The sequence below is a fragment of the Nicotiana attenuata genome, unplaced genomic scaffold, assembly GCF_001879085.1.
Source record: "Nicotiana attenuata strain UT unplaced genomic scaffold, NIATTr2, whole genome shotgun sequence".
In the NCBI taxonomy this organism is placed as follows: domain Eukaryota; kingdom Viridiplantae; phylum Streptophyta; class Magnoliopsida; order Solanales; family Solanaceae; genus Nicotiana; species Nicotiana attenuata.
In genome coordinates this window covers 663,097-690,522 of record NW_017670278.1, presented here as the reverse complement: position 1 = coordinate 690,522, position 27,426 = coordinate 663,097, and positions in this window count along the sequence as shown.

Here is a 27,426-nt window from a genome sequence, read left to right as displayed (position 1 = left end):
GATTGTGATGGCGCCTAACGTCGCCGTTAGGCAAGTCAACGGTGAACTACCAACTTAATTATTCCTTTTATAAATTTCAAAATCGTGATATTTTTATCAGATAAATAATTTAGCGCATTAACATCATGTAAACTTACAATTTAAATAGAAATAATAATAAAAGTATGTCAGTGCTAAGCAAAACGGCAAACAAATTTTAGAACATCTTAAAATTTGATGTCACAAGTACATGAGCGTCTACTAAGGAGTACAATAATAATACAACATATGTCTGAAATATAAAATAGACAGGATAAGGTAAATAAGTAAGATAGAGACTCTATGGGCTGCGGTGCGTAGCGTAGGGAGCAGTTCACCATAAAGGCCCCTCAGCAGTTGCGCCTACGCGGCAAGATAGCCACCAGATGAACCTATTAGATCTTGCACATTTAGTGCAGAAGTGTAGCTTGAGTACGTAAATCAACGTACCCAGTAAGTATCCAGCCTAACCCCCGGAGAAGTAGTGACGAGGGATCGACATAAACACTTACTAGAGGTCAACAAATAATGTAATAATTATAAACAGATATGAGTCAATATATTAATGATGAGGTAAGCACTGTAGCTAACATAATCCTCCAACATTTCCTTGACAATATAAATCTCTCAATATCATATGCTATCTCGATACATAAGAAATATCAAGTGTAATCTCAAACGGATAAGAAATACCATATAATTGCCAGGTCTCAACAAAAGAGGAATCTCATGAATATCCGGACTACTAACGCTATCACGCACGATTATGCCGAGGTCGTACGGCCCGAACCAGAGTGTTGTGTATACTGTCGAGGGTCGATCGGCATGAACCAGAGATGCATCTTAATATACTGTCGAGGTGTTCGGCCCAATCAACAGGAAAGAAAAAAACTTATCGAGTTACGAGTCACGTGTATACCACACATGTACATGAGCATAAATTAAAAATGACTTTTTTGTGCTGTTTATCAATTATCTTGCCAAAAAACTCAAAGAGATGAAGCTCGGCCTAATATATTCCTAAATCAATTTCAATAATTTCATATATTCACTCTTGTATCCCCAAACGGAAATATTTTATTGTAACGCAACTGCAATTTTCTAGGGTTTCTTTCTGTGTGAAGATATATCACTATTTTGTTGCTTCAAGCATTCATCACTTTTTCATGCATATTATTTTGCATCCACATTCGTCATTTCGTCATTCTGAAATAGCAATTTTCAGGTGATTGTTTGATTTTCTGGTAACCTTTCATGTTTTTCTGATTTTAATCGGATTTTTGTGTCGAATCTGTTTTGGCAACGTTTTGATGTACGTTTTTTACCATTGTTTTGAGTAGTAATGGAAAGGACAATTGCTTTAATCCAGCCCATTTGCTCTGATCGGTTGGACGGCTCCTTTCATTTTTGTTTTGGAATCAATCAGTCTGATATAATCTTTATTAGGGTCTCTTTCATATTAAACAACCATTGCTGTATTTTAGAGTGTCAAGGATTATTGATTTTCTTTCTTGGTATTTTCCTCTGCTTTTAAGGATTATTTTTCAAAATATACTTGTTTTCATTTTCGGGTGTTTTTCTCTTCTTTTAAAAGTTATCTCAAAAGATATAAAAGGGATTTTTGGCTTTTAAGGGTAATTTGAAGAAGATATTGATTTTCATTTCTGGGGTTTTCTCTCCCCCTATTCTCTTGGTCCCGTGGATGTTTGCGTGTTTTGCAGGTACCACTTTTGGGAGGTGCACGCGCACAAGCAGTAGAGTAGCAGCTATACGTCGGGTTTTGCAACATCGGGAGTATACCATGTCGAGAGTTCCAGGTTCTATTCGCGGGAATTGGTACCTCCTGCCTCTTGTTTCTCTGTCACCTGTGTTAATTTCTTTGTTGCCGTAGTATTTCGTATTAGTCTAGTCAGTCTAGTGGGATTGAAGTTACTATTTGCTCCCTTTGTTGTTCTGTGTGGTGTTTTTTCTCCTTTTCATTTTTAGACCTTCGTAGGTATAGAGACTGTGGTTCGTAATGGTAGAGTAGAGGCATATCCTCGGGGAGGTCGAGTGGTGGGGCGGGGGTAGGGCAAGGGTCAGGGGTGGGACGGGGCCCAAAGGGGGTAAGGAACAAGGTAGCCTGTAGGTTAAGAATTGGATCGTGGAATATAGGGACATTGACGAGTAAGTCTATAGAGCTGGCGAAGATTCTCCAGAAACGGGGGGTCAATAGCGTGTGTGCAGGAGACTAGGTGGGTAGGATCAAAGGCGAGGAATGTCGACGGGTATAAAATGTGGTTCTTCGGAGTCATGAAGCGCAAGAACGGAGTGGGCATTTTAGTGGATAGGGAGCTTAGAGATTCGGTGGTAGAGGTTAGAAGGGCGAATGATAGATTGATGGCGATTAAGGTAGTAGTTGGAGGGAGCACTCTCAATGTCATTAGCGCTTACGCGCCGCAAACATGCTTGGACGAGGAGGTTAAAAGGCACTTCTGGGAGGCACTGGATGAGGTGGTACGGGGCATTCCGCCTACGGAGAAGCTATTCATAGGAGGGGATTTCAATGGTCATATTAGTCATCTGCTAGTGGCTATGGTGAGGTACACGATGGCTTCGGCTTTGGTGATAGGAACGGGGGTGGTACCTCACTGTTGGATTTTGCTAGAGCTTTTGAGTTAGTGATCGTGAACTCTATGTTTCCGGAGAGGGAGGAACATTTGGTTACTTTTCGGAGTATGGTGGCTAAGACTCAAATTGACTATCTCCTCCTCAGGCGGTGCGATAGGGGGTTGTGCAAGGATTGCAAGGTGATTATAGGCTCCTGTGATGGACGTTGGTATCTTGATGAAGAGGAAGAAGAGGTTTGTACAGGGCCAGTCGAGGATCAGGTGGGGGGCTTTGTCTAAGGATAATGCGCAGGAGTTGGAGGGGCGGCTGACGAATATGGGTGCCTGGAAGAGTGGTAGGGACGCTAGCGCTATGTGGACGGCGACGGCGGACTATATAAGGGAGGCAGCAAGAGAGGTGTTGGGAGTTTCGAAAGGTTACTCTGGTGGGCACCGAGGCGACTGGTGGTGGAATGACGTGGTCCAACATAAAGTGGAAGCCAAGAAAGCAGCTTACATTAAGTTAGTAAAGAGCACCGACGAGGATCAGAGGAGAGCAAACAAAGAAAGATATAAGGGGGCTAGGAAGGAGGCAAAATTAGCGGTCACAGAGGCTAAGACCGCTGCTTTTGGTCGGCTTTATGAGGAACTTAGGGGCAAAGGTGGGGACAAGAAGTTATTCGGCTGGCCAAAACGAGAGAGAAGAAGGCTCGCGACCTGGATCAAGTGAGGTGCATCAAAGACGAGGACGGTCAAGTATTAATGGAAGAGGCCCAGATTAGGCAAAGATGATAGTCATACTTCCATAAATTTCTGAATGAAGAGGAGGATGGAAACATCGTGTTAGGGAAATTGGGGCACTCCGAGAGTCATCGAGACTTTAGGCATTTTAGGCGCATTAAGGTTGAGGAGGTCGTGGGTGCGATGGGCAAGTTGAGTCGGGGCAAAGCGACCGGACCAGACGAGATTCCACTAGAGTTTTGGATATGCAGGTAGAGCAGGCTTGGAGTGGCTGACTGGTTTCTTTAATGTTATCTTCAGGACAAAGAGGATGCCTGATGAGTGGAGGTGGAGTACAATGGTTCCGGTGTACAAGAACAAAGGGGATATCCAGAATTGTAACAACTATAAGGGTATCAAGTTACTAAGTCATACCATGAAAGTTTGGGGGAGGGTGGTGGAAGGGAGGATAAGGAGGGCGGTGTCTATATCAAAAAATCAATTCGAGTTCATGCCCGGTCGTTCTACTACGAAAGCTATCAACCTTATCAGGAGGTTGGTGGAACTATACAGGGATAGGAAACGGGATTTGCATATGGTGTTTATTGACCTACAGAAGGCATATGACAAGGTCCCTTGGGACGTCCTTTGGAGGTGTCTGGAGGTGAAAGGTGTGTTGGTGGCTTACATTAGGGCGATATGATGGAGCTATGACTCGGGTGAGGACTGTGGGAGGTGACTTAGAGCCTTTTCCGGTGGTTATGGGGTTACACCAAGGATCTGCACTCGGCCCATTCTTATTTGCTCTGGCGATGGGCGCACTAACACACCATATCCAAGGTTACACTATAGTTTCCTATTCCCCTATAGTGTTTTCCCATGAGCACCCTAGCCCAGATAGAGTTAGTGTTATTATAGAGTCTCCAAGCTAGACTGGTATGACATGTCTTATTTTTTGGCTGTGCCTGCTGAAGGCCTAAGCCTCCCCTGTTCTTTGGCTTGGTGACACTGGCTAACCATGTGGAGTTTCCTTTTGGCAGGAGTTGTTCCTCAAATAAATTTTTCTTTGGATTTTTCCAATTTGGTTGGTAACATGGGAAGGCAATTGGATGTATTGCATCACATGGCTGTGGATACTACTTAGGCATGACTTGTCTAGTGTGGAGCGCCCAGAGTTAAAGAACTTATTTTTCCAACCTACCATCCTACTGTTGAGGTTATCAAGTATAAATTGGAAGTCACTATTGGTAGGTCTTTTATGGAACATGGGGAACCCTAGGTATTTACCAAAGTCTCTAGCACTCTTGATACTTAGGATGGTGCTGCAAGTTTTGGCTAACTCTTTTATTACAGTTGGAAGAAAAGGTCACCTTAGACTTCTCGAAGTTGACTTTCTGCCTAGAGGCACCATTGAAATTATCTACGATGGATAAGATGGTCTCACAATTTTCCCTATTGGCTATGGCAAACATAGTGAGGTCATCAGCAAAGAACATGTGAGAAATCATAGGCCCTCCCCTACTGGTCTTGATGGGGAACCAGTCTTTATCATCAACAGTACTATCAATAATTCTGGAAAGCCTTTCCACATATATGATGAACAAGTAAGGTGAGATGGGATCCCTTTACCTAATGCCTCTACTAGGATGGAAGTAGCTAGTATGAGTACTATTAACATTAATGGAGATGGAACTTATAGATAGACATGACATGATTGTCGCGCCCCCTTTTTTCCTTCGCGGAAATCGGGTTTATGACATTCGGTTGGGACAACTCTTTTTTTTGGGAAAGGTGTTTTGCAAATTTGAAGAGTCGCCACCTAACTATTTTAAGGTGCGTTAGGGCATCTATCGGGTTCAACTACAACTACATTTTATAACTAGAGATAGGGTAAGGGCTTGAAATTATCCCAAGGGGAAGGTGTTAGGCACCCCTCAGGATCCACTAGTGTGGTTCCTGGCCAGATAGTTCTTTGTGAATTTGTGCAATTAACAAGTAAAACAAACAAGGCTCAAATAAGAGGGGATTTTAAATACACAAATGTTTGTAAGTGATAAAATAAAACAAAGTTTTGAAAGAGTTATAACTAAACATGCTAACGAATATAAAGGGGGTCCTAGGTTTATGTGTAATATGGATCACATCAATGCAATACCCGGTAATCACTCCTCAAAAGAGGAGCTATACGTGGTATTAGCGCACTGGTCATCATATCCATATCTACCCTTCCCACCCCGTAAAGGTATTAAAGCGCGGATTGGTCTCGACCTCTATTACATGCTATTACTCGTCCCATTCCTATCAGTCCTGGAGGAATTTAGGACTACTATCCCTATAAGAGGGAGGATTTCAGGCTGACTCTTGGGTTTTCAAAGGTAAAAGACTAAGGCGACATTCAAAATATATAGGACTGCATATTAGGGGAAAACATGTAAACAACTAAGAGGCTCATATATACCTCCTCAAGTAAAGCACATAAATAGCATGACTTAAACACATTTAGGGTCAGAATTTAAAATACTAAGACAGGGGAGTTTTAGTTGTTGAAGCAGACTAATTTATTACATAACTCATATAAGAAGTCTGAATCAGGCCTGCCTGCTGGTTGTAGCTGTTGCTAATTAAACAAAGGCAGATTCAGTTTTATCATTATTACCTAAGGCTTGCCTAAGTGAATATTGATGATATCCTATAAGCATGATATCTATTACTGATTCAAAATGGCAAAGCAGTAACCATTTTAAACGAGCAATTTGGATCCTATAGGCATGCTTTCTAAACCGCATTAATGAAAGGAGTAAATTGTTTAAACTGATTCAAAGCAGTACGAGTCAAACTGATTTTTAACTAAATTGGTTTCAGATCTTATAGACATAATCTCAATTGTTGCTGAATTAAAGGCTGATTTGGTCCTATAGGCATGGTATCTAATGAAACGGAGTAGGAAGGATTTATTTGATCACAGCGAAATTCCTATAGGCATGATTTCTATAAAATATTGAAATTAACCTTATAGGCATGACATCTAATTAACCTTGTAAATAGGATGTCTGATTATAGCTATTAGACCCTATGGGCATGATTTCTAAGTGTGGAAGTAAACATGCAAAACTTTATTAAACAGATCCTATAGGCAGGATAACTAAGTGTGGAAGTAAAACATGCAGAAATTTATTAAACAGATCCTATAGGCAGGATATCTAAGTGTAGAATTAAAACATGCAGAATTTGAAAGTAGGTCCTATAGGCATGTTATCTACCCTCCTAATAGCTAAACATACATAATTATTTCGTCCCTTTCTACTAGCCAACCCCAATATTTGTTTATAAATTATTACAGACCAAATACTGAATTACATCAGAAAAGTGTAAAATAAGAAGTTACAACCATAGGAAGCCTGATTCTGACTTCCTCTCTGAGTTATGGAACAAACCACCTCAAATGCCACTTGTTTCAAAGCCTTTCTCAGACCTGGGTGTGTCAAAGTTCCCTAAGGGTCTCAAAAGACCCCGGGCAGTGCTTACACCCAGGTTTGCATAACCAGATAGAAATGAGTGTAGTGTGGAAAGGCCAGCCCTTATGTGTCCAAGTTCAGAGGGAGCTCAAGGGCCCCAAGGCAAGGCTCACACAAGAGGGGCAGAACTTAGGTTCTAGGAATATAGTCAAAGTGCAGAACATAGAGATTTATTTAAAAAATTGGACTGGGAAATAGTAGGTGATAAGGGTGATTTGAAAACAGTAGTACACAGAAACAGTAGCTACACTAAGGGGTCAGGGATTTTGGGGAATACATTGCATGAAGCATATGACCCTAGGAGGGGTCAGGTTTGGACATGCGCAGCAATAGATGATGCTGGCATGTTCACAAACCAGCCAGAGAATACAAACACAAAGAGGGGATGTGGGGTTTGGGATTCATACACATATGAGAGCATTAACTCGAAAAGGGGAAGGGAACACATTTCAACATGCTAGTAATGAACTTGATTGCAGAAACATAAGCAGAAGTGGACAAGCATGAAAGAAGTTGAAACAATTACAGAAACATGTTGTTGTTGATGCTTGAAAATCAACTAGGACATACCAGTAAGAAGCAAAGTGCAGAAAAGAAAAAGTAAGCAAACTCCCACAGCTGACTAGACAAAGCAGTAGCACAAATAGTAACAGAGAAAAGAGGGAGTTTTGAGTGAAGTGTGTGTTCTGAAATCAGATCGTTCGTGTCTCAAAGAAAAGAGGGGAGGGGTATTTATAGTTTTGAAAACAAGTGGTAAGTAAGGTAATAACTAAAGTCTTAACACAAACATGGAAACAATCACAAATTAGAATCAATTAACACAAGTGATTCCCTTTAATTAAGGAATCACTTTTTAACGGGCAGTAGCAGGTTTTAATTAAGGAAAGAAAATCAGTTTGAGGACAGATTGATTATTGCCATATAAGGGGTAGTAAAAGCATGAAGTAAACAATCAAGTCTAAGTGCGAAAATAAGCTTATTTTTAGGAAAGGATTCTGCAAGGTAAAATATCATAGCAAGGAAAGGAATCAATTAACTTTAAGCAGATGAGTAGAAATTAGGGCTTGTAAGAAAACTTTTGCAATCAGTCTCAATATCAAGATCAATCGAGGAAGATCAATCAGTATATAAATAGAGTGAATAGAAGCATCAGACATGCGAGGCCAAGCACATTGGCAAAAGAAACAACATACAATAGTAGCAAAAATAAGCATAGGATTCAGTAGTAAAGCAAACATTCGAGGCACAGTAGTCAAGTAGGTCAAGTCACATAGAATCAATAGTGAAGAAAAACATAGTATCAGGTAAAAGAAGTCAAAAACAGGTAAAGATCTCACAGTAGTAGCAAGTGAGAAAATTTCTAAGAAATTTAGGGCTTTGACAGTAGTCGAGTTTTCAGAGATGGTAAGAACTCAAAATCAAACAAGTCAAACAAGGGAAATAGGGTCAGAAACAAATAACAAGTACATATTTAAACAAACAATTTCCAGAACTCGGATAAGACTAAAAAGAACTAGGGTTTTTAACATGCTGAAATAGATAGAAGAACAATGTGAGCAAATAGCAAAATCATCAAACAACATTAAGATCAGAGAAGAAAACTCAAAGGAAAAACCCTAATCGTTGGAAAAACGAATAGTCGTTTTGAAAGAAAGGTTGAAGAACCTTCGAGAAACACTTAAAAAATTCATAGTAAGCACAGATCTAAGATACATCTGAAAGAAATCGAAAAGTCTTAGAGATTAGGGTTTCAGAAAACCCAAAAGAGATGAGAAAGATCTCGAAAGTTAACGATCTAACCAGAAAAGTGAAGGGTCTGCCTTTAAAGGCCATGAATGGCCGGAGAAAGGTCGTGGATGACCGAAGAAAGGCCATGAACAACAGTCGAGCAGGACTGGACCAGATTCCTTTGAGGTTTGGTCATAAAACCACAGAAACAAACACCCAGGAGCCATAAAAGGCTGATACATGTCCTAAATGACCACGAGAGGCCATGGATTAGGTAGGTATTAGGGCGGATTAGGGTGGGATTAGAAGGCGGCGGCTAGGGTTTAGGTGGGGTTTCAGAGAGAATTGAGAGAAAGGGGAATTCAAGGGCGGCGGGTTGTGGAAAAATGATTTAGGGTAAGGGGTTGTTTGAGGCTAAAAATGGAAAGGGCGAGTATTGGCCGTTGATCGTAGATCAACGGCCAGGATTGAAAGGGTTAGGTAGGGGATCGGGGTTGGGTTGGTTTGATTGGTTGGGGGTCAGGTTAAAATTGAAATTGGGCTGGTAAATTGGGGGCCTGTTTTGGGTTATAATTGAAACTCAATTTGGGCTATAATTGCAATAGACACTTTTCCCCTTTAAATTATAAAAAATAGTAAATCGATTTCCAGAAATAAATTGAAAGCACTAAAGTAATTTATGATATATTATTGACACATTAAAAATATGGGACTTGATTTTATGAATATAAACGCAATTAAATCTTAAAAGAGGCTAGTATTGCAATTATGCACTTTAGCTTTGAAAAATACTAAATAAATTTGTAAAAATATGCAAAAATTACCTTAGCTATATTTTAGCATAAAGATGAAAATCCAATAGATGATTTGCCAAAAAATAATAATTTTGAAAATGATTATTGGTTTTTGTGGATAAAAGGTGGAAATAAATTGATTGAAAAACCTTTAAAATTATAGGAAAAATAATGAAATGCTTGAATATGCTTACATATGCATATATATGCCATTTTGAAGTTGTTTTGCATATTAAAAATATATAGGAAAAAATTGGGTGTCAACAGCTGCCCCTCTTTACCCGGGAAGGATGAAAGAGTTTTCGGGTAAAGATATGATGGTCAATTTTGACCGAGCGAAACGGTTTGAAGAGGTTTGGGCCGCACCCTGGTTTCTGAGTTGCCTACATATCCCTGGTTTTACAGGAATCGGGCCATATATAGTTCAGGATCCGTCGGCGGAGTATGCCGACGGGTACTTTCCAAGAACGGACGTAATATCTCGGGCTGGGTGTGTGAACGGCTTACGGGAATGGTTAGGTTTGATGTGGCTGCGGGCACTGGAGCGGAAACGCTCCTACCGGGACGGCTGTTGCTTGCCGGTTTACCTGCAAATAAGTAATACAAGCATATATTGTGCGTAAATTTAGACATGATGCAAATTCCCGTTGGACCATGAATGCTGTCTTTGAACGGTCAGGATGACGTCCTTAGACCATGATGTCCTGGGCCATGAAGCATATAATAAAGGATTCGCAGGCCATGAAATGATGTTCTCGGGCTATGAGGATGGTGCCTCCGAACCATGATGCCTTTGAATGATGATATGGAAGAGATTGAAAGGGATCCTCAGGCTATGACATGGTGTTCTCGGGCTATGAAGATGGTGCCTCCGAACGATGAAGCCTTTGGATGGGTTGGCGATATTTCAGCCCATGAAGGATGCAGTAACATGTGGCGATCTTTTAGCCGTGCGATGTGGCGGTCTTTCAGCCGTGCGATGTGGCGGTCTTTCAGCCGTGCAATGTGGCGGTCTTTCAGCAGTGCAATGTGGCGATCCTTCAGCCGTGCAATGTGGCGATTTTTTAGCCGTGCAATGTGGCGATTTGTCAGCCATGCAATGTGGCAATTTTTCAGCCGTGCAATGTGGCGATCTTTCAGCCGAGCAATGTGGCGATCTTTCAGCCGTGCAATGTGGCGATCTTTCAGCCGTCAATGCGGCGATCTTTCAGCCGTGCAATGTGGTGATCTTTCAGCCGTGCAATGTGGCGATCTTTCAGCCCTGCAATGTGGTGATCTTTCAGCTGTGCAATGTGGATAAAGACACCGTTTAGTCTCGGAAGGCAGAATAGTAGCCTTATGCAATGCAAATGCAGATAGAGGTAGAGCTTAACCTCGGAAGGCAGAATGGTAGCCTTATGCAATGCAAATGCAAATAGAGGTAGAGCTTAACCTCGGAAGGCAGAATGGTAGCCTTATGCATGTTGGAAGGCAGAATGGTAGCCTTATGAAAGTTGCAAGGCAGAATGGTAGCCTTATGCAATGCAAATGCAAATAGAGGTAGAGCTTAACCTCGTAAGGCAGAATGGTAGCCTTATGCAAGTTGGAAGTCAGAATGTAGCCTTATGCAATGCAAATGCAGATAGAGGTAGAGCTTAACCTCGGAAGGTAGAATGGTAGCCATATGCAAGAAAAGGTAGAATGGTAGCCATATGCAAGAAATAAAACAACATATGACAGTAGAGTTTCTTAGCTGATAGCAGATTGCGGCGTTGTGATTACTGGGAGCATTGTGACATACCGGACATCACTGGTCTGCGGATAGCAAATGTAGGTAAGTGTAACGGTAAGGAGAGTCGTATTCTTGAACAATGTTTGTTCCATGAGTGTGCATTATGTTTTAATGATTTTGCAATCCTTGTGCCTGCATCCAAAGAAAAGTCGTGAGTTTTGTAAAGGGGTCGGTTAGTTCGTATCCCCGCGGTCTTTGCTTGACTCTTTTGGCTTTTGATCTAGCGATACCGTCTGTATCATTGGGGTAGCGTTGCTAAACAAAGCAATTTCGATAATAAACATGCATGATTTTGTAAAACTATAACATATATGTATAATTAAAATAGTTTTTAGATGAACCGGCGACTGTGACGTGGTTCGAGACATTGCAAACTCTCTCGCTACGGAATTTTAAGGGTCCTCCTCAAAATTCTGCCCCAGTTTGATGGGTTGATGCTTCTGACTATTGCTCGTGCGACGATCGGCTGAAATTACTTTGGAGTTTTGACGGTCATCCTCAAAATTCTCCCCAGTTTCCAATTTCGGGGGGAAATGAAAATTGTGACCGAACCCATAGGGCTGCCTACGTATCCCCTCTTAAACGGGAATCAGGTCAGGCGTAGTTCAATTTACATCATATAGGGAAAACATAAAGATTACACATAGTAACGCTTGACTGCATCTGAATTAATCGGCTTTGGCCAGACTTCTCCGTCCATTTCTGCAAGTATGAGGGCTCCTCATGTCAGAACTCGGTGAACCATGTATGGGCCCTGCCAGTTGGGAGAGAACTTCCCTTTGGCTTCATCCTGATGTGGAAAATTTTTCTTTAACACCAACTGCCCCGCTATGAACTGTCCCGGCTTGACTCTCTTGTTGAAGGCTCTGGACATTCTATTCTGATAGAGTTGAACATGGCAAACTGCGTTCATTCTCTTTCCGTCTATAAGGGCTAGTTGCTCATAATGACTCTTCACCCACTCTGCGTCGTCGAGCTCAGCTTCCTGTATGATCCTTAGGGAAGGAATTTCTACTTCAGTGGGAATGAAGGCCTCTGTACCATAAACCAGCATATAGGGGGTTGCCCCGATTGATGTGCGGACTGTGGTACGATACCACAATAGAGCGAACGATAACTTCTCGTGCCACTGTTTATGCTTTTCTATCATTTTCCTCAATATCTTCTTGATATTCTTGTTGGCGGCTTCTATGGTTCCATTCATTTGAGGCCTGTAGGCTGTGGAATTCTTGTGTCTGATCTTGAAAGTTTCACACATGGCTTTCATCAAGTCGTTTTTGAGATTGGAGCCATTATCAGTGATGATCGACTTTGGGATACCGAATCGACAAACAATACGGTCGCGAACGAAGTCTGTCACGACTTTCTTAGTCATTGCTTTGTAAGACGTTGCTTCGACCCACTTGGTGAAATAGTCAATTGCCACTAGGATAAACCTGTGTCCGTTGGAAGCGGCAGTCTCGATTGGTCTAATGACGTCCATTCCCCGGGCGGCGAACGGTCATGGTGAGCTTGTTGTGTTGAGCTCGCTTGGAGGTACCTTTATCATGTCTGCATGTGTTTGACAGTGATGGCATTTCCGGACATACTGGATGCAGTCTGTTTCCATAGTCATCCAAAAGTAACCAGCCCGGAGTATCTTCTTTGCTAAGACAAAACCGTTCATATGTGGACCACAGGTCCCTGCATGAATTTCCTCTAGTAGGTTGGATGCTTCCTTTGCGTCGGCACATCTTAATAGTCCCAAATCAGGAGTCCTCCTATACAGGATTCCTCCGCTGTGAAAGAAGTTGTCGGACAATCTCCGAAGTGTGCGTTTCTGAGTATGATTGGCAAGCTCCGGGTACTCTCCTTTTGCCAGATAATCCTTGATATCATGAAACCAAGGTCTTCCATCTGCTTCCTCTACAACATGGGCACAGTAGGCTGGCTGATTGTGAATTTTCACCGGAATGGGATCAATGAAATTCTTGTGTGGATGTTGTATCATAGATGATAGGGTAGCTAATGCATCTGCGAACTTGTTCTGGACTCTGGGAACGTGTTGGAACTCTGTCTTCGTGAACCTCTTTCTCAATTCCTGTACATGATGCAGATACGGGAGTATCTTAGAGTTCTTGGTTGCCCATTCCTCTCATACCTGATGTATGAGTAAATCTGAATCTCCGATCACCAGCAGCTCTTACACGTTCATGTCAATAGCCATCTTGAGCCCTAAGATGCAGGCCTCATATTCGGCCATATTGTTGGTGCAGGGGAACCTAAGTTTGGCAGACACTGGATGATGCTGATCGGTTTCTGATACTAAGACCGCTCCTATGCCAACTCCTTTGAAGTTTGTTTCTCCATCGAAGAACATTCTCCATCCGTCATAGGATTCTGCAATGTCTTCTCCTATGAACGATACCTATTCATCAGGAAAATATGTTTTCAAGGGTTCATATTCTCCATCCACGGGGTTTTCGGTAAGGTGGTCTGCCAGAGCCTGTCCTTTGACCGCCTTCTGAGTTACGTAAACAATGTTGAACTCACTCAACAGGATTTGCCACTTGGCTAGCTTGCCAGTGGGCATGGGCTTCTGAAATATGTACTTTAAAGGGTCCATCCTTGATATGAGGTACGTGGCATAGGCACAGAAGTAATGTCTCAGCTTCTGAGCTACCCAAGTCAAAGCACAGCAGGTGCGTTCCAAAAGAGAATACCGGGCTTCGTACAGAGTGACTTCTTGCTGAGATAATAAATGGCTTGTTCCTTTCTTCCCGTTTCATCATGCTGCCCCAAAACGCAGCCGAAAGCTCCATCTAACGCTGCAAGGTAGAGTAGTAAGGGTCTACCTGGCTCGGGAGGAACTAGGACTGGTGGTGTTGATAGGTACTCTTTGATTCTATCGAAGGCCTTTGGCAGTCATCGGTCCATTTGGTAGCGGCGTCCTTCTTTTGCATTTTAAAGATTGGCTCACAGATATCTGTAGACTGTGCTATGAATCGGCTGATGTAGTTCAGCTTTCCAGGAAACTCATCACGTCTTTCTTGTTCTTTAGCGGTGGTAATTCTTGAATAGCTTTGACCTTTGATGGATCCAGTTCTATTCCTCGGCGGCTCACAATAAACCCAAGCAACTTCCTAGCAGGAACCCCAAATGCACACTTTGCGGGGTTTAATTTTAGGTTGTACCTCCGCAATCTGTTAAAAAACTTCCTCAGATCTTCTATGTGGTCAGTGGCCTTCTTGGATTTGATGATAACGTCATCCACATATACCTCTATCTCCTTGTGTATCATATCATGGAAAATGGTGGTCATGGCCCTCATGTAGGTGGCCCCTGCATTCTTCAGACCGAATGGCATCATCTTGTAACAATACATTCCCAACGGCGTAATGAAAGTTATTTTCTCCGCATCTTCTTCATCCATCCAGATCTGATGATAACCAGTGAAGCAATCTACAAATGACTACAGCTCATGCTTAGCGCAATTGTCAATCAGGATGTGTATATTTGGCAAAGGGAAGTCATCTTTCAGACTGGCCCAGTTGAGATCTCGGTAGTCGACATAGACTCTAACCTTCCCATCCTTCTTTGGTACTGGCACAATGTTGGCTAACCATCTCGGGTACTCAACCACCCTGAGAACCTTGGCTTTGATCTGTTTAGTGACTTCTTCCTTGATTTTCAGACTCATATCAGGTTTGAGCTTTCTGAGTTTTTGCTTTACTGGTGGGCATATTGGATCAGTTGGCAGTTTGTGAGCCACAGTAGACATACTCAAACCGGTCATGTCATCATACGACCAAGCGAATATGTCCTCGTACTTCTTTAGAAACTCTGTGTATTCTTTCTTCTCTGATGGCGATAAGTGAATGCTGATTCGTGTTTCTTTGACATTTTCTGTATTTCCCAGGTTAACAATTTCGGTTTCGTCCAGGTTGGACTTAGGTCTGTTCTTTAAGTTCTCAACTTCTTTGACAATCTCATCAGGTATGTCATCTTCTTCTAAATCAATGTCTGTTTGTTGCGTTGTCTCATTGCATGTCACAGTCATTGGTCCATCAAGATAAGTAATAGTAATGCTGTATTGGAAAGTAAGGAGGAAAACGGTAAAAATAAATATTAATTAATAAGAAAAATTAAAACATGTTTTTGATAGATTGAATAACTGTTTTGAACATTGAAGATCTTATTGCAGAAATTGAGAAATGCGAAAAGAAAATCATTTAGTAAATAAAGCAGCGAATAATGCTTGTTTTAGCCTTGCTACCCCGAGGCTCGTCGGGCTTTGGTTGTCCTGATGGTCCAATTCTTGAGAGGTGCCCCTGAATCTTGTGAAATAAGATAATGATGCCAGAGTGCACGAACTAACCTTTGGGGAGGGGAATAATAAAACAAAAAATAAAACAAAAAGGTAAACAAGTTAGTGAGGATCATAAAAAGTATTGCAATATTTAAACACATAGTGCAGGAATGTAAAGCGTGTCCTAATTTGGGGACCTCGTTGTGCCCGAGGTGGGCCTAGCGACAATTTGATTTGGAGAACTTGGAATGCTAAATGCTTCATTTCATTGATAAAAATAAGACGAATCCCAAATCGACATTAAATAAACAGGAAATGGAAGTTACTAATGGCCATTGGCCTTGTTACATTTTAAAGCGGAAAAAGATAAACTCCTATCTACTTGGTCCCAGAAGGACCTACCCTAGATTTGGCATCCTTGGTTCCGTCAAACAGCTTCCCCAACTCGCGAAGTCCCAGCAACAGGTATGCTCTGGCTAGATGTCCACCTTCGGTCCCTTTAGCCTCTTGACAATCTTCAACCCTTTTGAGAAACGATTTTGGTCACTAGAGTGTAAATCTTTCCACCAGCTTAGCAATCTTGGGTGAATGTTGGTGACCATGCCGAATCTGGGACTTCGTGCCTCATATTTCTGCAAGGCAAATAAGGTTAGGCCCTTACCCCCACCAGACTCGACTATTTAATATCAACAATTAGCATGAAGCATTTAGTTCTCCAAATAAATGCACAGAATGTGATGACATCCGTTTGGGTTTAGGGAAACCCAGTGGACTTTGGACAAGGCTATCTTAAAGGATCATTATGTGGACAACATAACTGATCCGGCTAGGTTTGACCATGATGCATGCACAATTTAAACAGAGTAAGGTTTCTATGGGGTTTTAGACTGGTACCCTTAAGCGGACAACTCAAGGGGGAAGGCTCCGAACTGTCGACTGCACCGCTGATCGACTAGTTTTACCGCAAATATGTCTTTCCGAATTTAGGGGGTAATGATATAGGAAGAGCACAACCACTCATTATAAGCGTTGATATAGTATTTGTTTTGGCCCGAGTGGAGTATGATGTTGAGCATGATTATGCAATAATTAAAAGCATGTTGGCATGTATTTGCAGATTAAGAAAGCGATAAATACAACAGTTTCATAATTTAAAGCAATAAAGAAAAGAAAACAAGAAAAATATGTCAAATTTGCTTCTAAAGAAGAAATTAAATGCTTAAAGGAATTATACAGATAATTGCACATAGAGTGAGGTATGAATTCACAAGAATAATCTGAAATGGTAAAAGCCTAAAAATCCCCAACAGAGTCGCCATGCTGTCGCGCCCCTTTTTTTTCTTCGCGGAAATCGGGTTTATGACATTCGGTTGGGACAACTCTTTCCTTTCGGGAAAGGGGTTTTGCAAATTTGAAGAGTCGCCACCTAACGATTTTAAGGTGCGTTAGGGCACCTATAGGGTTCAACTACAACTACATTTTATAACCAGAGATAGGGTAAGGGCTTGAAATTATCCCAAAGGGAAGGTGTTAGGCACCCCTCAAGATCCACTAGTATGGTTCCCGGCCAGATAGTTCTTTGTGAATTTGTGCAATTAACAAGTAAAACAAACAAGGCTCAAATAAGAGGGGATTTTAAATACACAAATGTTTGTAAGTGATAAAATAAAACAAAGTTTTGAAAGAGTTATAACTAAACATGCTAACGAATATAAAGGGGGTCCTAGGTTTATTTGTAATATGGATCACATCAATGCAATACCCGGTAATCACTCCTAAAAGAGGGGCTACACGTGGTATTAGCGCACCGGTCATCATATCCATATCTATCCTTCCCGCCCCATAAAGGTATTAAAGCGTGAATTGGTCTCGACCTCTATTGCATGCTATTACCCGTCCATTCCTATCAGTTCCGGAGGAATTTAGGACTACTATTCCTATAAGTGGGAGGATTTCAGGCTGACTCTTGGTTTTTCAAAGGTGAAAGACTAAGGCGACATTCAAAACACATAGGATTGCATATTAGGGGAAAACATGTAAACAACTAAGAGGCTCATATATACCTCTTCAAGTAAAGCACATAAATAGCATGACTTAAACACATTTAGGGTCAGAATTTAAAGTACTAAGACAGGGGAGTTTTAGTTATTGAAGCAGACCAATTTATTACACAACTCATATAAGAAGTCTGAATCAGGCCTGCCTGCTGGTTGTAGCAGTTGCTAATTAAACAAAAGGCAGATTCAGTTTTATCATTATTACCTAAGGCTTGCCTAAGTGTATATTGATGATATCCTATAAGCATAATATCTATTACTGATTCAAAATGGCAAAGCAGAAACCGTTTTAAACGAGCAATTTGGATCCTATAGGCATGCTTTCTAATAGTCGTTTTGAAAGAAAGGTTGAAGAACCTTCGAGAAACACTTAAAAAATTCATAGTAAGCACAGATCTAAGATACATCTGAAAGAAATCGAAAAGTCTTAGAGATTAGGGTTTCAGAAAACTCAAAAGAGATGAGAAAGATCTTGAAAGTTAACGATCTAACCAGAAAAGTTATGGGTCTGCCTTGAAAGGCCATGAATGGCCGGAGAAAGGTCGTGGATGGCCGGAGAAAGGCCATGAACAACAGTCGAGCAGGACTAGACCAGACTCCTTCGAGGTCTGGTCATAAAACCACAGAAACAAACACCCAGGAGCCATAAAAGGCTGATACACGTCCTAAATGACCACGAGAGGCCGTGGATTAGGTAGGTATTAAGGTGGATTAGGGTGGGATTAGAAGGCGGCGGCTATGGTTCAGGTGGGGTGTTATAGAGATTTGAGAGAAAGGGGAATTCAAGGGCGGCGGGTTGTGGAAAAATGATTTAGGGTAAGGGGTTGTTTGAGGTTAAAAATGGAAAGGGCTCCAGGATTGAAAGGGTTAGGTAGGGGATCCGGGTTGGGTTGGTTTGATTGGGTTGGGGGTCGGGTTAAAATTGAAATTTGGCTGGGAAATTGGAGGCATGTTTTGGGTTATAATTGAAACTCAATTTGGGCTATAATTGCAATAGCCACTTTTCCCCTTTAAATTATAAAAAATAGTAAATCGATTTCCAAAAATAAATTGAAGCACTAAAATGATTTATGATATATAATTGACACTTTAAAAATATAGGACTTGATTTTATGAATATAAACAATTAAATCTTAAGAGGCTAGTATTGCAATTATGCACTTTAGCTTTGAAAAATATTAAATAAATTTGTAAAAATATGCAAAAATTATCTTAGCTGTATTTTAGCATAAAGATGAAAATCCAATAGATGATTTGCCAAAAAATAATAATTTTGGAAATGATTATCGGTTTTTGTGGATAAAAGGTGGAAATAAATTGATTGAAAAAACCTTTAAAATTATGGAAAAGATAATGAAACACTTGAATATGCTTACATGTGCATATATATGCCATTTTGAAGTTATTTTGCATATTAAAAATATATAGGGAAAATTTGGGTGTCAACAATAATTAATGTGATTATTTTGGTGGGGAAATTGAAAAAAAGGAGGAAGTCTCTAATGAAAGACAATTCCAACCTGTAAAAGGACTTCTCTAAGTCTACTTTTAGGATCATGTTGGCATTTTTCCCTTTTATTTTTTGGAAATGGATAATGTACTATTGTACCACAATGGCGTTGCCAGCAGCCCTTCTATTAGCTAAGAAACTGGCTTGAGTTAGACCAATGATGTTCTACAACAATGGTTTGGTTCTATTGACAATGATCTTAGTGATCAGTTTATTTGTGTAGCACAATCTTATTAGTCTGATGTTTCTCAGCATGGTGGCATTAGGGAACTTTGGAATGAGGCAGAGATTGGTTTTGTTTATTTCAGGTGGAACTTTACAAGTAGAGAAGATATTCTGGCAATATTTGATGACTTTACCAGAAAGAATGTGCTAGTACTTCTGGTAGAAAATAGGGTGAAGTCCATCAGGACCAGGTGCCTTCATGGCCTTGAACAAAAACATGGCACACTTAATATCTGACAGTCTAGGGGGTGGAGTCAATGATGTTCTGCTCCCTGCTAGACAGGACATTAGCTCCATCACTAATGCGGTTATAGTTCAGTTTTGGAGCTTTGATGGTCAGTGGCATAGATCCTAGTGAAGTAGTGTAGGATTGTGTCCTTAATGTCTTGGGGGTCCTGGATTATGTTCCCAACCTCATCTTTTAAATACAGGATCCTATTCCTCATTCTTCTGTTAAGTGTGGATATGTGAAAGAATTTTGTGTTGGAATCACCCTCACTCAACCAATTAATTATGGACTTGAGCTTCCAGAAGTCCTCTTTACTCTTAAGGATGACAAAGAATTCCTGTTGAAGTTTTGCTTCTAAATACAAGATGAAGTTACTGATGGGATAAGCATTAGACTTCTAGATGCCAGTTAATCTAGCTAGGATCTGCCTTTTCCTATGGAATTTTTTTTCAAATACATGTTTATTCCAATCAGCCACCCTATTAGTAAAAGTATTAGTAGGTCTCAGAATATCAATATTAAGTTTGTAAATCTATCTTGCACTATTAGTAGGAAATCTAGATGATTGCACCACATAGACTCAAACTTAAAAGGCTTGTTGGCCTTGTTCTGACTCTGATTGATTAAGCTTAATAGAATAGGACAGTGGTCAGATGTGTTCTAGGTAGGTGGGTAATAGTTGAGTCAAGAAATTGTTCTATCCATTTATCAAGCCTTTCTAAGAGCAGGTCCTCTTTGTTGATGTATATTTTATTAGTTTGTGTATATTTTGAACCTTTGAATCCCAGATAAACTAACTTAGAACTGTTCAAACATTTCCAGAACACGTTTCTTCTATTAGTGTTCAAGCTATTTCCCCCAAACTTATCCCTAGATTTTAGGAGTTCATTAAAGTCCCCCCCCCCCCTCCCTACCACCACCACCACCACACACAAGCCAACTACCTTTGTACACAGATGCTAGGTCCTCTAACAAATTCCAAAGTCTATTCATATTGTTTACATATCTACTAGCATATATAGCAGAAAAAAACTATTTAGAGGAGGGGAGTACCTTAACCATGACATGCACCCCCTGTGATGTGGTGGCAACTTCATCTAGCTTAACCAGATCATCTTTCCGCATAAGCACAATCTCTCCAAACTGGCCCACATCAGGGGACTGGAATTGAGCATCGAATGTGAGCTCAGTAGTGAGGTGTTTGTGGTCTGCCATTCTTGTCTCCGGCAAGACAAGCATGGCAGGGTTATGGAGCTTCATAATAGAGGTACAGTGCCTATGGAACTCAGCACTATTGGCCCCTCTAGCATTCCATATTATGAAATTCATTAATAGGGGGGTTTGGGATGGAACTTTTCTCTTGGTTCCCTTCCCCTTTCTCACTGGGGCTGGCTTCAACATTCCCAACACAGGGACTAGTGTCACTGTTGAGTTTTTAAGCATAGAAATGAGGGCACTCATAGATCAAGTTTGCAACTTATGAGTTTTTTGGGGCACATAGCAATAAGCATTTCGCCTAACTACTCTTGGAATTCTATCTCCAAGGGTTCATGCATGTTTAAAGTCTTTGCCTTTGGCATCCCTAGCTTTTCTAGCTTGTTCTCCAGGTCCACATTGGACTCCCTGTGATAGTCTAGTTCCATGGTGGTGCCCCTGCTCAGGAGTTCGATGGGTGACAATGGTTGGGTTGTTGGTTGGGGAACTTGGACTATTGGTGGCCAAAGTTGGAAGGAAGGAGATGGGAGTGGAGCTTCTAGATTCATGAGGGGGAAAAGGGCATGGTCTGGCAGAGCTGGCCCATGAGGGTGTTTATTTCCTCCATTGAAAGAGGTTGTTGGTTCCCCATGTACTAGGCTTGGATTAGTGTAGACATTCATAGTTGGTGTCCAAAGTTTGCCACACCCTGGTGGAGAAGCTGGGTCGCTAGGTGAGCTAGGTATCGAGTGTTTTGGATGGTTATTTCCATCGGAACAGACCCTACCATTATTTGGAGGTTTTAGGTGTGTCCTTGGAGGGCCATCTCCAACCACGATTCTGACATGAGCTCTGGTGGCAGTGGGATGGAGGAGATGGTTAGTGGGGTTGTGGTTTGGGCTTGGGAGTAGGGAGGGTTGTTTTCCATTGGAAGGGTCAACTTGGAGGAGACTGTTGGTTTGGTTTTGAGTAATGACAGAGGAGGGAGATGCTCGGTTATAATCCTTCTCTACTTCTTTGGGTTTCATGTGATTCGATTTGCCTTCTGCAATCAATCTTGAGGGATTGAAAAGGAGTGTCACCTCAATGATAGTATCGGGCACAGGATTAGTAACAGACACTTGATTACCTCTACTGGAAGCGGCATGATCGGAGAAGAGTTTGGGGTGAATTATGTGTGGTGCTGGTGTAGACACGATATTGTGTCCTTTCGGGGTAGTGTGGGCCATTTTTGGGGTGGGGTTACATAAACAAGTAATCTTTTTCCAAAAAAGAGATACTCTCTATGTGTAAGAGTACCCGATTTGGAGAGACCAGAGTCAAAGGGGGGGGAATCTTTTAATTCCATTTTTGTAAATTGGATAGGGATTTTTGGGGCGGAAATATTCCCTGAAATTGCATCTTTTAGAATTGTTCCTGACTTATCCCTGGATTTTAGGAGTTCCTATGAAGTGGTGGCAACTTCCTCTAGCTTAACCAGCTCATCTTTCCACATAAGCACAATCCCTCCAAACTGGCCCACATTAGGGGACTGGAATTAAGCATTGAATTTGAGCTCAGTAGTGAGATGTTTGTGGTTTGAAATTCTTGTCTCCAGCAAGACAAGCATGGCAGGTTTATGGAGCTTCACCATAGAGGCACAGTGCCTACGAAACTCAGCACTATTGGCCTCTCTAGCATTCCATATTATAAAATTCATTAATAAGGGAGTTTGGGATGGAGCTTTCCTCTTGGTTCCCTTCCCCTTGCTCACTGGGGTTGGCTTCAACATTCCCAGTAGAGGGACTAGTGTCACTGCTGAGTTTTTGAGCTTACAAATAAGGGCACTCATAGATCAAGTTAGCAGCATATGAGTTTTTTGAGGCACATAGCAATAAGCATTTCGCCTGACTGCTCTTTGAATTATGTCTCCAAGGTTCCTGCATGAGCAAAGCCTTTTTCTTTGGCTTCCCTAGCTTTTTTAGCATGTTCTCCAGGTCCACAATGGACTCCCTGAGATAGTCCAGTGCCATGGTGGTGCCCCTGCTCAGGAGTTCGATGGATGACAGTGGTTGGGCTGTTGGTTGGGGAACTTGGACTATTAGTGGCCAAAGTTGGAAGGATGGAGATGGGACTGAAGCTTCTAGATTCATGAGGGGGAAAAGGGGCATGGTCTGGCAAAGATGGTCCATGAGGGTGTTGATTTCCTCCATTGATAGAGGATGTTGGTTCCCCGTGTACTAGGCTTGGAGTAGTGTAAACATCCATAGTTAGTGTTTTCCAAACCCTGGTGGAGAAGCTGGGTCGCCAAGTGAGCTATGTATCGAGTGTTTTGGATGGTTATTTCCATTGGAACAGACCCTACCATCATTTGGAGGTTTTGGGTGTGTCCTTGGAGGTCCATCTCCAACCATGATTTTGACATGAGCTCTGGTGGAAGTGGGATGGAGGAGATGGTTAGTGGGGTTGTGGTTTGGGCTTGGGAGTAGGGAGGGTTGTTTTCCATTGGAAGGGTCAACTTGGAGGAGACTGTTGGTTTGGTTTTGAGTAATGACGGAGGATGGAGATGCTCAGTTATAATCCTTCTCTACTTCTTTGGGTTTCATGTGATTCGATTTGCCCTCTGCAATCAATCTTAAGGGATTGAAAAGGCTTGTCACCTCAATGATAGTATCGGGCACTGGATTAGTAACAGACACTTGATTACCTCTACTGGAAGCGGCATGATCGGGAGAGTTTGGGGTGAATTATGTGTGGTGCTGGTGTAGGCACGATATTGTGTCCCTTCGGGGTAGTGTAAGCCATTTTGGGGGCGGGGTTGCATTAACAAGTAATCTTTTTCCAAAAAAGAGTTACTCTCTATGTGTAAGAGTACCCAATTTGGAGAGACCGGAGTCAGGGGGAATATTTAATTCCATTTTTGTAAATTGGATAGGGATTTTTTGGGGCGGAAATATTCCCTAAAATTGCATCTTTTAGAATTGTTCCTGACTTAGGCAGATGTCGTTTCAGCCTAGTAATTTCGGCGTGTGGGGGGCGATTGATTTGACTTGGCCCGCATGTAATATTGGGCCTTTGTTAGTATTGGCCCAAGTTGGTCTCAAATCTTTGTGGTTCCACATAGCCCGCCCCAGAGAGCCTAACTGGTTACCTGGGTCAAATTGATTTTGGGCCTTAGGGCTGCTCCCGTTAGTGGTGGTGGCTACCAGGTCAAGTAACGTACATGTGTCTTCACTGTACTATTTTACCTGGGTTGGGGTCTGCTCCGTTATTGCTCCGGCCGATCGTTATGCACGGTTTCCCTTATGTAGTCCTTTTTTTCCGCGCGAGTGGAGCTGTCCGCCATAGGGACTCTTCGTCTAGGACTGTGCCGTCACTTGGGATGGTAGTTGTTGGGTCAATCAGAGTATTTATTTCGTTAGGCTTGAGGAGGAACGAACAGTTTCCCGCATCCCTCCCTTGTCGAGTATCCCTTCCCCCTTATATGTGATGGGTTGATTATGTGTGACGATGGTAACGGAGGTGGTGACGGGGATGTCGAGTGGAACTTTGACACGGATCCTAGCATACTTCCCCCTTAGGGTAGAGGAGGTACATGTGTCTATTTTCAGGAGTTCGCCAATTATGTTGCCCACTTGTTCTAGGATTGCTCTATCATAAAATTTTGTTGGTAGTTGTGGGAGTTTAATCCAAATTGTTGTAATAGCTAATTTGGATTCCCCCGCAACAAAGTTAGGTTTCCATCGTCGTATAGATAGGAAGTGGCCCGTCACAAATCAAGGTCCCGATCTGTTAGAACCTTGTTCATGCTTTTCTTCAAGGTTGAATTTGACAATGAAAAAATTCCACCCTAGACCGATTAGTGTTAGGGGTTCAATGGGTTCCCATAGTTGCACATGTTTTGTTCGCGGCAACTGGTGGGGGATTTTTCCCCCAAATAGTTTCATTATTAAGGAGTGTTTCCATGGGAGGTACAACATGTTCTTGTTTTTCTTTGTGAAAAGGATGGGGATATTCCCTGCGGTTAATGCGAATGAAGGAAGGGGGGTGGGGAGTGGTTTAGCTCATATGATGTGGAAGAAATTAAGTTCCTTTCCAGTAGGATCTCTGTGAAAGAGTTTTTCTGAGGAGTGTCCTCTTCCATCTCAATTTAAGTGACTTCGTAGGGGGGTCCGGTGGTTCGGGTGGGATTTTTGGGTCCTCCGCCAGGAGTGGGGATGTGGCCATTTGGGATGCAGATTGATTAGAGAGTAGAGAGAGGTGTGGTCTATCTCTTTCTAAAATTTCTATGCCTTTTTCACAATTTTTCGTTTCAAAACATCATCCTCATAACTAATGCTTAACATATTTCAGATTTCGGAGCAGTATTTCTATGGAGAAAATGTAGCAATACATAAATGGGGTTCAATACATTGTGTTATCCTGTCCCATATAACAGCTACAGCCCAATGATACCTTCTGGCAGTTTTTGTTCTTTAACGGAAAGGTACACCTTTCGTACACATTCCCAATTTGGTCCCAAGCAAAATCTTTACTTTTCTAGTACTCCTACTCCCTACTGGAGTAAGTATTACCTTTCTAGCCCACTTTATGGTTTTCATGGCTGTTATCAAAAGTCACCTTCTAAGCCAACTGTTATTTTTCATGATATTCTTCTACATTTACCTCCACATTTAGTGCTCTCTACTTTGTCCCAATCCCACATCTGCACTTACCTTCAACCTCTGCTTCATCTCTTGATTTGTTTCTTGTAGTTAGTGCCCTTTGTTTGGTCCCACAACCCATATAAATACATACAATTTTCTTTTCATGATGGTGTTATATGATCATATCTTGATTATCTCACTATATATTTATTATATACTATACCACGCAAATATTAAATAATTTTACCTATAAAACTTAGGTAGAGGAAAAAAAGTCGCATAGTATTTGAACTCTAGATTTGGTTAGTTTTCATTCACTTCAACACTAAGCCCCCAAACCTCATTTCATGATTCATTTCTTGTAGATTTAATCCCTTTGTTCATCGGTTGTGAATCGTGATTAGTTAGTGAATTACCATCCCCCATGCAAAACTTTATCCTACATATTTATGTAACTTGTATGTATGAACCTATGTTTATTTGTACTATATACCGTCCAGTCTATAACGCTACAGTTGTTTCAATGGAAACGCTAATCTTTTAAATGGGTAATGACGCATTGAATATTAGACTAAGAATTTCTTCTTCGTTTTTTCCTTTCATAAGAAAGGTAACCACTTATTTTTGGTCGTGGGGTCTTGGAATCTTGGCTATGAAGTCAATGATTTAACTGCTTATCTTTATTTCTGCAAGTCAGGCGGTGTCTTTTCTCTACACGTTGCAATTCTTAATCCATGTTTTAGGGTTTTTTTTTTTTTTTGTTTCATTATCACTCAGAGCTTCACTTAGCAAATTGACTAAGAGGGTGTTTGGCTAAGCTTATAAGCTGGTCAAACTAGCTCAAGCGCTTTTCGGCTTATTTACGCGTTTGGTAAAGTTAAAAGTGCTTATAAGTTAAAAATAAGCTAAAAGCCATAACTGGTCACCCCAAGCTTATGAATTTTTAGCTTATAAGCACTTTAAGTTTGACCAAGATTTTTACCGTTTTATTCTTAAAATATTTTTTTTAGAACAAAACTCTTACATTGGTACTCACTGCCTCAAGTATTTTTTCAACTCCTCCTCCTCCTCCCCCTCCCCCCCCCCCCTTCAAGTCTGCAATTGTCATTGACTATTTAAGATAAACAAATTCTCTATTCCTTTGCATATTTGTATCTATGTGATTGTGTATTAATCTTTGAACTGTATGTAATAAATGAGGACATATCAAATTTTTGGTGCATTGCTTTCTTAGTGTTGTGGTGATAAAGACGGTATTTTTTTCTCTTCAAATACTTATTTAGATTTATTTTTTACTTAGAAAATTTTGTCAATTTATTAATTATTATAACTTATGATTATATATTTATCATAAAAGTTTTCGTATCTAAGCTCAATTGTATTTAGAATAAAATGACAAATAGAATATTTTGTGTTTGAATCGATGTGGAATCTACAATTTTGAAGAAATTATGCCCTTAGTTATAAGTGTAAGCAGTTCTAAGGCTATTTAAGTCATTTAACAGAAAAAGAGCTTATCAGCACTTTTTTCTCAAATATTGCAGCAGCTTATTATCAATTTCAGTACTTGTATCCAAACATGTAACTGCTTATTTATTAAATCAGTTTCAACACTTAAAAGTGCTTTTCAGCACCTAATGCTTATCAGCTAATTCAAACGGGCTCTAAAAAGAAATGAAATTCTTTTTTAAAAAAGTTTTCTGGTTAGGGCCAGGAAGGAGCTACGTGGCGGGACATAGACAAATCTAGGATTTAGAGTTAATAAGTTTATAATAAGTACATCCACTTATAGGTATATAGTTTAGTTGTTTTTGCATTCTATATTGCTCAGAGTTAAAAGTAATTGGTTCAAGGTATTGGATCAGCTCTTCTTAACATGACCAAGAATTAGATTAAACTCGTAGAGCTATCCCTAACTTAGTCACTATTTTTTTTTTGTGGGGGTGGGGGCGGGGGTGGGGGTGGGGGTAGGCAGCATAACTATCATTGGTTGGTCAAGCTAATTTTAGCTCTAGGAGCAGTGAGGAGCCAAGATCTGTAGCTTGATCACTCAACATTGGATTAGAATATGGCCTTAATTAAACAAGAGATCAACTACCTTTTCTTTTACTAGATCCTAATCTTCTTTTAAAAAAATATATCCATAAATATGGTCAGTATGATT